Source organism: Syngnathus scovelli, chromosome 16 (genome assembly GCF_024217435.2).
Source record: "Syngnathus scovelli strain Florida chromosome 16, RoL_Ssco_1.2, whole genome shotgun sequence".
NCBI classification, from domain to species: domain Eukaryota; kingdom Metazoa; phylum Chordata; class Actinopteri; order Syngnathiformes; family Syngnathidae; genus Syngnathus; species Syngnathus scovelli.
The window spans coordinates 7,762,695-7,769,744 of NC_090862.1; positions in this window are offsets into that span (position 1 = coordinate 7,762,695).

The window sequence follows — 7,050 nt, forward strand, 5'->3', positions numbered from 1 at the left end:
GAGTCTCGGCGTGTGCGGGGGTGGGAATGTTTTGTTCGTCGGTGTGCTTCGGCGCCTCCATCGGGGCCAAACGCGTCCTCTCGGAACTAATATGCACGGCGGGATCGCTCCCGTCCAGACGGAACGCCGTCGGAATGGGATGTCGTCGCGATGAGATGCCGCCGTCTGTTGTGATTGCGCCGCTGAACCCGTGCGACCTGGCCGCCCGCAACCTGAGTGAGGCCGCGCAGCGGCCCGCTTGTTTACTCCCCCTCGCCGCTTCCTTTCAAGATGGAGGCAAATTGGCAGCGACGTAGAAAAAAAAAAATTGCTTGCTGTTAGGGAATGCTTAGTTTTCCAGCAGAAAAGATCGAGGAGCATTTGTTAGCGTACGTGACATTTAACATGAAATAAATAATGTATGTTCTTAACACATTATTTTTCTATGTTTGGTATTTTGTCAAGCTTCAGTCGCTATAGGCAATGTTTTGACAGACTGACTTCCCGACTGCAGATTCTTATGGGTCGTCCGTCGGGCTGCAGGGAGGGTGGGAGGGGTGGGGGGTCAAAAAGACAGACTGCCTGACAGACAGACGGACAGACAGCGCGCGTGTCTGATTTCCATCCCCCGGGGCGCGGCGGGTAATAGAGATCAGTAATTGGCTGCTATAAATCCCGGCAGAGGACAAGGTGGGTCAGAACAGGCTGATTACTTGCACATTACCGTCAATCCCGGCAAGACCCGGCGCGGACGTCAGCGCCGGCCGCCGCTTTGTGGTTATGAAGCAATCCGAATCACTCGCCGCGTGTCTGCTTCTCTAATCAGACGCGAGCCGTTCGTGTGAGGGAGGGAAAATAGCATCTCCTGGTTTGGACACTTGACGGCCGTCTTTAGTTAGCGGACGCATCACACTGTGGCTGACGTGTCAGTTAGAAAGCAATCAGCATGTACGCTCTCCACCTTTCCAACAGTGGATCAAGTTTGCATCCAATTTTGAATCCATTCTGAATCCACTTTGAATGAGAAATTGGATTCATGGATGTGCTGCACCTGGCTGCTCGCGTGTCTTCCTGTTCATGTCATCTCGTGAGGCAAATCATTTGTTTGGTATTTCACAGACATGATGACAGGTCTGTCCGGTCACATGGAAACGCCGTCGATCCGAAACATTCATACACTTGTCTGTTAACACGCGCATGACAAACGGAAATTTCCACTCTTCGCGGTTGTACCTGATTGATTGGTCGCCGAGCGTGTGATTGGCTGTGATGTCGACGTGTGCCGATTTTGGCGTCTATACTTGAAATGGATGGCTTGTCAGTGTCAAGAAAAAGAAAAAAAAAGAAAAACCTAATTGAAAACGAGCAAACGTGAAGCCGAGGCGACCTTGCCGCGCTTGTCCTTGGCGCACGACTGATCTGGTCTTAATGGACAAACTTGGCGCGGCGGCGCTGCTTCTCACGAGTCCTTCGTGTTTGGACGGAAAACGCTTCCAGCATTTAGTCTGCATCCTTCACATCCAACCCAAGGCCCGTCTATGGAAATCCCACTCTGGATTCGACTGGCAAACGAACGGAAAGCCATTTCAGTATTTGATTTTGCCAAAAAAAGCCAAAGTGGGATTTCCGTGCCCCCCAGAGGCCTCGTGGCAGCGTTGCCGCAAAAGCGCTACACGATTTTCAGTCTGCTTGACAGCTGCCCTCAGTCCCGCTCACTGGCGTCAGACAAAATGCTAATTCTGTTTTTCATAACCCAAATAAAGTTTGGTGCTGTTGAACAGTGCGACGTTCTGTTGGCGGCCCCACAGGCACAATTCTGATCAAATATTCATATTTCAAATGTCTGATCGGAAGAGTTTAGGATAGAAAAAAAACATGACATAACTAAGTTTCCTGCTGTTTTTTTTTGCTTTATATTTAATGATACTTTATCAACTTGGGGGGGGGAAAAGTAAAGTTAGACTGATGTCAAAATTTGCAGCCGGTTTCTGCTGTTTCAGAAAATCAAGTTGGGCGGTATTTGCGCCACAAATATGATTCAAGCTGTACAATTTTTCGAACATTGGTAGCGAGGAATTAGAAAGATTCCTTTGGTTGGGGGACAAAGATGCCAAATGTGAGGAATGCTCGGTAAAGTGCGAGAAGCCATTTTCCTTTGTCGAGGTAGCGCGAATGATGCAGCGACAGGAAGCTACAGAATGCAATGGGGGGGGGGGGGAATGCTAGCGGAGGTATGGTCGCCCCCCCCCCCCCCATTCTTCCGTCACCGCCCTGGCCCTGACACCTCGCCAGGAGCGCTCATTCATCACACGTGCGCTGCCCAAGCCACGCTAAATCACGGCGGATAAAGGACGCGGCATAAAAGAATGGAATTGCCAAGGCAAGCCTTCCAAATCCCACCGCCGTCATCCCCAAGAAACACAGCGAGACTTTTGGACGCTCCCTCCCGGTTGCCCGCTTTCATCTCCGGGGAATGGCTCGCCCCGCTGATATCCGCCCTTATCTGCTCTTGCGTTGCTAGGCGGATTTAATATTATTTTTTTTGAGGAGGCATTTGCACAATTGAACTCTTAACATGATATTTGTCCAGTTTTGAAATTTGACAGCCAAAAAAAAAAACGTTGAAATGACATGACCTTGTTGAGTCAGTCAACCCGCAGTGCAAGCGTGCTAATAACTTGGGAGATCATTAATCTTCCCTCCACTGAGGAATGCTTTATTTTTATTGATTTGCCTTGTGTGTAATTTACTGTTTGCGCATTCCGAGAAGGGGCAAAGTTTGGCTACGCATGATCGAAATGAAAATTTACAATCTGGTTTCTTTGCCCTTTTTTCTGGATCTGGTCCACGTGACCACATGTGCAGCTAGGGGCCCAGTTTGAGAACTACGGCCATGGAGGTTGCTGGGAGTTCATTGAGTTGGGGATCAGTGATTTGCGGAGGTCCACCGAGGCGGAATGAGAGTGATCTGCAGTCGATAGCGGCCTTGACGCCGGCGTGACGGAGAGCGCGCTTTGCTTCCTTCTGGGCCGCCTTTGCAGCTTTTTCCTCCATGGATCAAAGTGGCAGATAACGGCAGCCGTGATGGAGCGAGGCTGGGATAACAAAGCGGGATAACAAGCCCCCCCTCGTGCACCATGCGGTGGCCCCAGGATGGATGGAGTCCGTTTGTAACGGCTCGTCTACTTTTGACAAAGTAAGCCCGGTCGTAACCTTCATCCTGATTGGCTGAGCCAAAGGGCATCCGGAGATGAGGCGCGTCGTCAGGGTCCCTAATAAATTGTCTCCTGACCGAGACCCGCCAGATTGTTTTCCATACGCCGCATTTGCCATCCTGACCAAGGTTCAATTTGGTTCTCACGTTTGGTTTCTTTTTCGCACGTCACCTATTCTGGTCTCTGATTGGTCGGTTCAAAATTGAATTGCGTAGAAACAAGTCTGTATGGATCTGATCTTCCTCCAAAAGAGCCCACCCCCTTCCCAAAGTCTCCTTTGGAGCGATCAAAGCTTACAGGAGCCACTGTGCCCTTCCTTCCTTCCTTCCTTCCTTCCTTCCTTCCTTCCTTCCTTCCTTCCTTCCTTCCTTCCTTCCTTCCTTCCTTCCTTCCTTCCTTCCTGTCTTTCTTACTATCTTCCTTCCTTCCTTCCTTCCTTTCCTCCCTCGCTTCCTAGCTCCCTCTATCCCTCCCTTCTTTCCTTCTTTCCTTGTGAGTTCATAATGTTTAATTCATTCCGGGACGCCCACGGGACCCTGCTCACAAAAACAAAAGCCTCACAAAGACAAAGGCAGAAAAAAAAAGAAACAAGTCGCCGGGAACCAATGTTTCAGGTGGGACATCAAATGCGGTGATTGGAGATGAGGCCGCACTCCATCCCTGCTAATCAGAGCTTCATCAAGCGCTCTCTGGTGTCAGGATTAGGGGGCGCCAGAGCTCGCTCCCCTCAGACTTGTCTAAATTGCTAAAATGGCCGCCAAGGGAACGTTGGACGTATCAGTCAGAGAATGAAGCCTGCTTTGCTTTGATTGACCTTCCCGTGCTTGATTGGCAGAGAGTCCCTGGGCGCCAGCGCGGTGGGGGCTGTTTGAGGGAAGGTGCCCGAGGGGTGGGGCACGGGAGTTTAGTTGGAGGAAGGTGAAGGTCGCGAGATGAAGATTAAAGTCTCTACATTCCGGTGAGACACACCGCAACCAGTCGACCGGTTGGAAAATCAGTGTTTCTGAGGTCTGAGCGGATCTACACAAATAGTCCGTCGGTACACGAAGGAACTTTGGTTCACTTGATTGGTTGGAGGAGGGGGGTTATCCCCGACGGGTCTTGGGAACGAAGCTTGGAGAATATTTAGCTTTTGGAGAACTCTCCAAATTGTGCTGATCCAGTGGCAGCTGCCACAGCGACTCATAAGAATGGAGGACACGCAGCCATGACGCATTTGCAGCTTCGACGCTTTTTGGGGAGCTGGCGAGAGTGGCTGAGGAGGGGGGAAACGGTTATATTTTTGCTTTATTTGACAAGAGAAGACGAGTCACAGGGTCAGCGGACAGATTGAGATTCAGAACATCGTTTGGGTGTGTGGCGATGCCTCAAAAAAAATCTCCGCGGAATGGAACATTCAATCAAATTCCTACTCCAACTTCAAATATTAGCAGTCGCTAGCTCTGTGCGCTAACATTTTCTAGAATGTTCATCAATATTAGCCGCCATTAGCCTTGTAGACTAACATATTTTTTAGTATATTAATCTCAAACACAAGCAATGTCCAGCTGTGTAATATGCGTGAAGTGTCCATTGAGTATCGAGTCGGCTTGCTATGTCTGCGCGTTGAGTTGATTGGTGTGACGTCTTTGGGTCTGAAATGAATGAGCTCATTACTCGTTTCTTTGTTCACTCGAATGATCGACCTCTGTCTCAGCCTATTTTTAATCACTTGCCGGGGGTTTGCAGAACTTACGAATCAGTGATGGCTGGCTATATTAACTTAGCTAACATCCGCTATATGCGTTAGCTTCTCTTGATATTTCGCAAGTGTGAAATGGTCGGACGTCGGACACTCTGTTTTGTATAGATTATTTCCTCCTGTCTTGCCGCCATCACGCCGACACTTTCTCGCCATTCATTAATCTAGCAAACCCTGACTGGCGAAATTAGCCAATACTAACTTGGAATGCTAACGCTAGGTCCTGTTAAGGAATTGATATGTGACCAGGTGATGATTCATGTTGTCAGGCAGCTGTTAATGTAATGAGTCAGGCTGTTGGTGTGATCACCCCCAACGGGGATGTCTTCGGGATCTCGCCCTGATTGATTCCGCCCTTGAACCCGCGTTGATGACAGCTTGCACGGTCGCCTTCGAGATGGATCCCGAGATGGATGCTGAAGGCTTTTAGGGGGAGCGTTGGCGTGTAAAAGGCCGCCATTGCTCACACGGCGACGTCGCCGTGGCATCATTCCCGGTGACTCTGCAATCTGGCGCCGGGGGAATTCTCAATGCGGAATTGTTAAGCCACACGGAACGTCAATAGTGGATTTACTGCCAATATTGTCAGTTAACTAATGACGTCTCATTTGTGATGCGCTTGACGTTTGGTTGTAATTTAAGTCCAAAGCTAAACAAAAATGCTCCTCTCAGCTTGCCTGGCTAGTTTGAACTTCAAACGGTGAAACTGAAACTGCGTTTGGCTATGGTGGCTTTCAAAGGTCAGTGAGTTGTGCTTGTATTTTTTTCCCCCCGCTGTTTGCTGAGTTAGCATTGGTGTCTTTTTATTGTATTATTGAGCCGTTTGGAGTGAAGCAGTAAAGTCCATTCGGGCGTCTGGAAGCTGAAAGTAAGCAGAAGCGGAAGCACAGGCGGGACCACGGCGCTCTCAGCCCGAGCGCAGCTCCCATCGATCGCGGCGTCAAGTGGCTTAGTCCGGTGTCAATAGCGTCACCTTTTCACTCCAAACTGATAACACGCATAAACACACACACACACCGGCTTGTGTTCTTACCTTCCATCCACATCCGTCATTGGTCCTCTCTGACCAAACAGCAAGCAGAGATGCGGTGCAAGGAAAACGATACGCACTCTGATTTCCACTCGGAATGTAATATGACTCATCTATAATTGACTCCCATGACATCATGACCCAGTTGGAATCATTCAGTCTGGATATGATTCAAAACAATACAATTTATTTTAGTCAAACGAATTACAACTCAATACGATGCACTTCAATGATGTGTTAATACTAACTAGCGATATGATTCACTTCAATCTGATTCCAATCCTGATATAAGATTCAATTGAATCAGGAAACTGTACGCTGCTATGAGTTGCAGCTCTCTCCTCAGAATCAAGATGATTCATTCCAATTCACTCAATCATAACAATTTCCAATACAATCTGATTTCACAAAATTTGGTCACCGCAGTCAATCATGTTGAGACGCTAATTAGCACGCTGGCCACACCGCCGCAGACGGACGCTTTCATTGGCTGCGCATCAGGCTCAGAGCTCTTTGGCTGAGAACAAAAGTAGAAGAACAAGGTGACTCGATGTTGTGGCGATAAGCACGGACACTCACTCGATCCCATCGACGCCTCCTCGGGTGCGCGACGGGAGCGTCACCCGCCCGCCGTTCGATGACGGTGGCGGCCGAGCTCCCCGATATGCATCGAATCCAACGGGCAACCGTTTGACCTCCGATCGCGGAACGCGGTGCCGACGCCGGCGGCCGAGTGTTGATGTTGGTTAATTTGCGGCGTCGCAAAAATAAAAGGTCACCTCTGAGCGGCGCTTGGCGGCTTTATTTCGCTTTTACGGCCTACGCTGCAGATTGAGTGCCACACGTTATCAGATGGCGGAACAACCTCGTCACATAAAGTTCAGCACCTTCAACCGGCGCCATCGAAGGAAGGCCGTTCAAGTGCGGCCAACGCTCGTCTTTGACGACAACATAAAAAGTTCATTAAAAGCGCCTCGCTCTTCCTACCTAAACGAGAAACTTTCAGACCTTGAAGCCAATTCGCTATTGTGAGTCGAACCACAAAAGATTTTTTAATTGATGTTTTGCTGCTTCTAGAAAGTTCC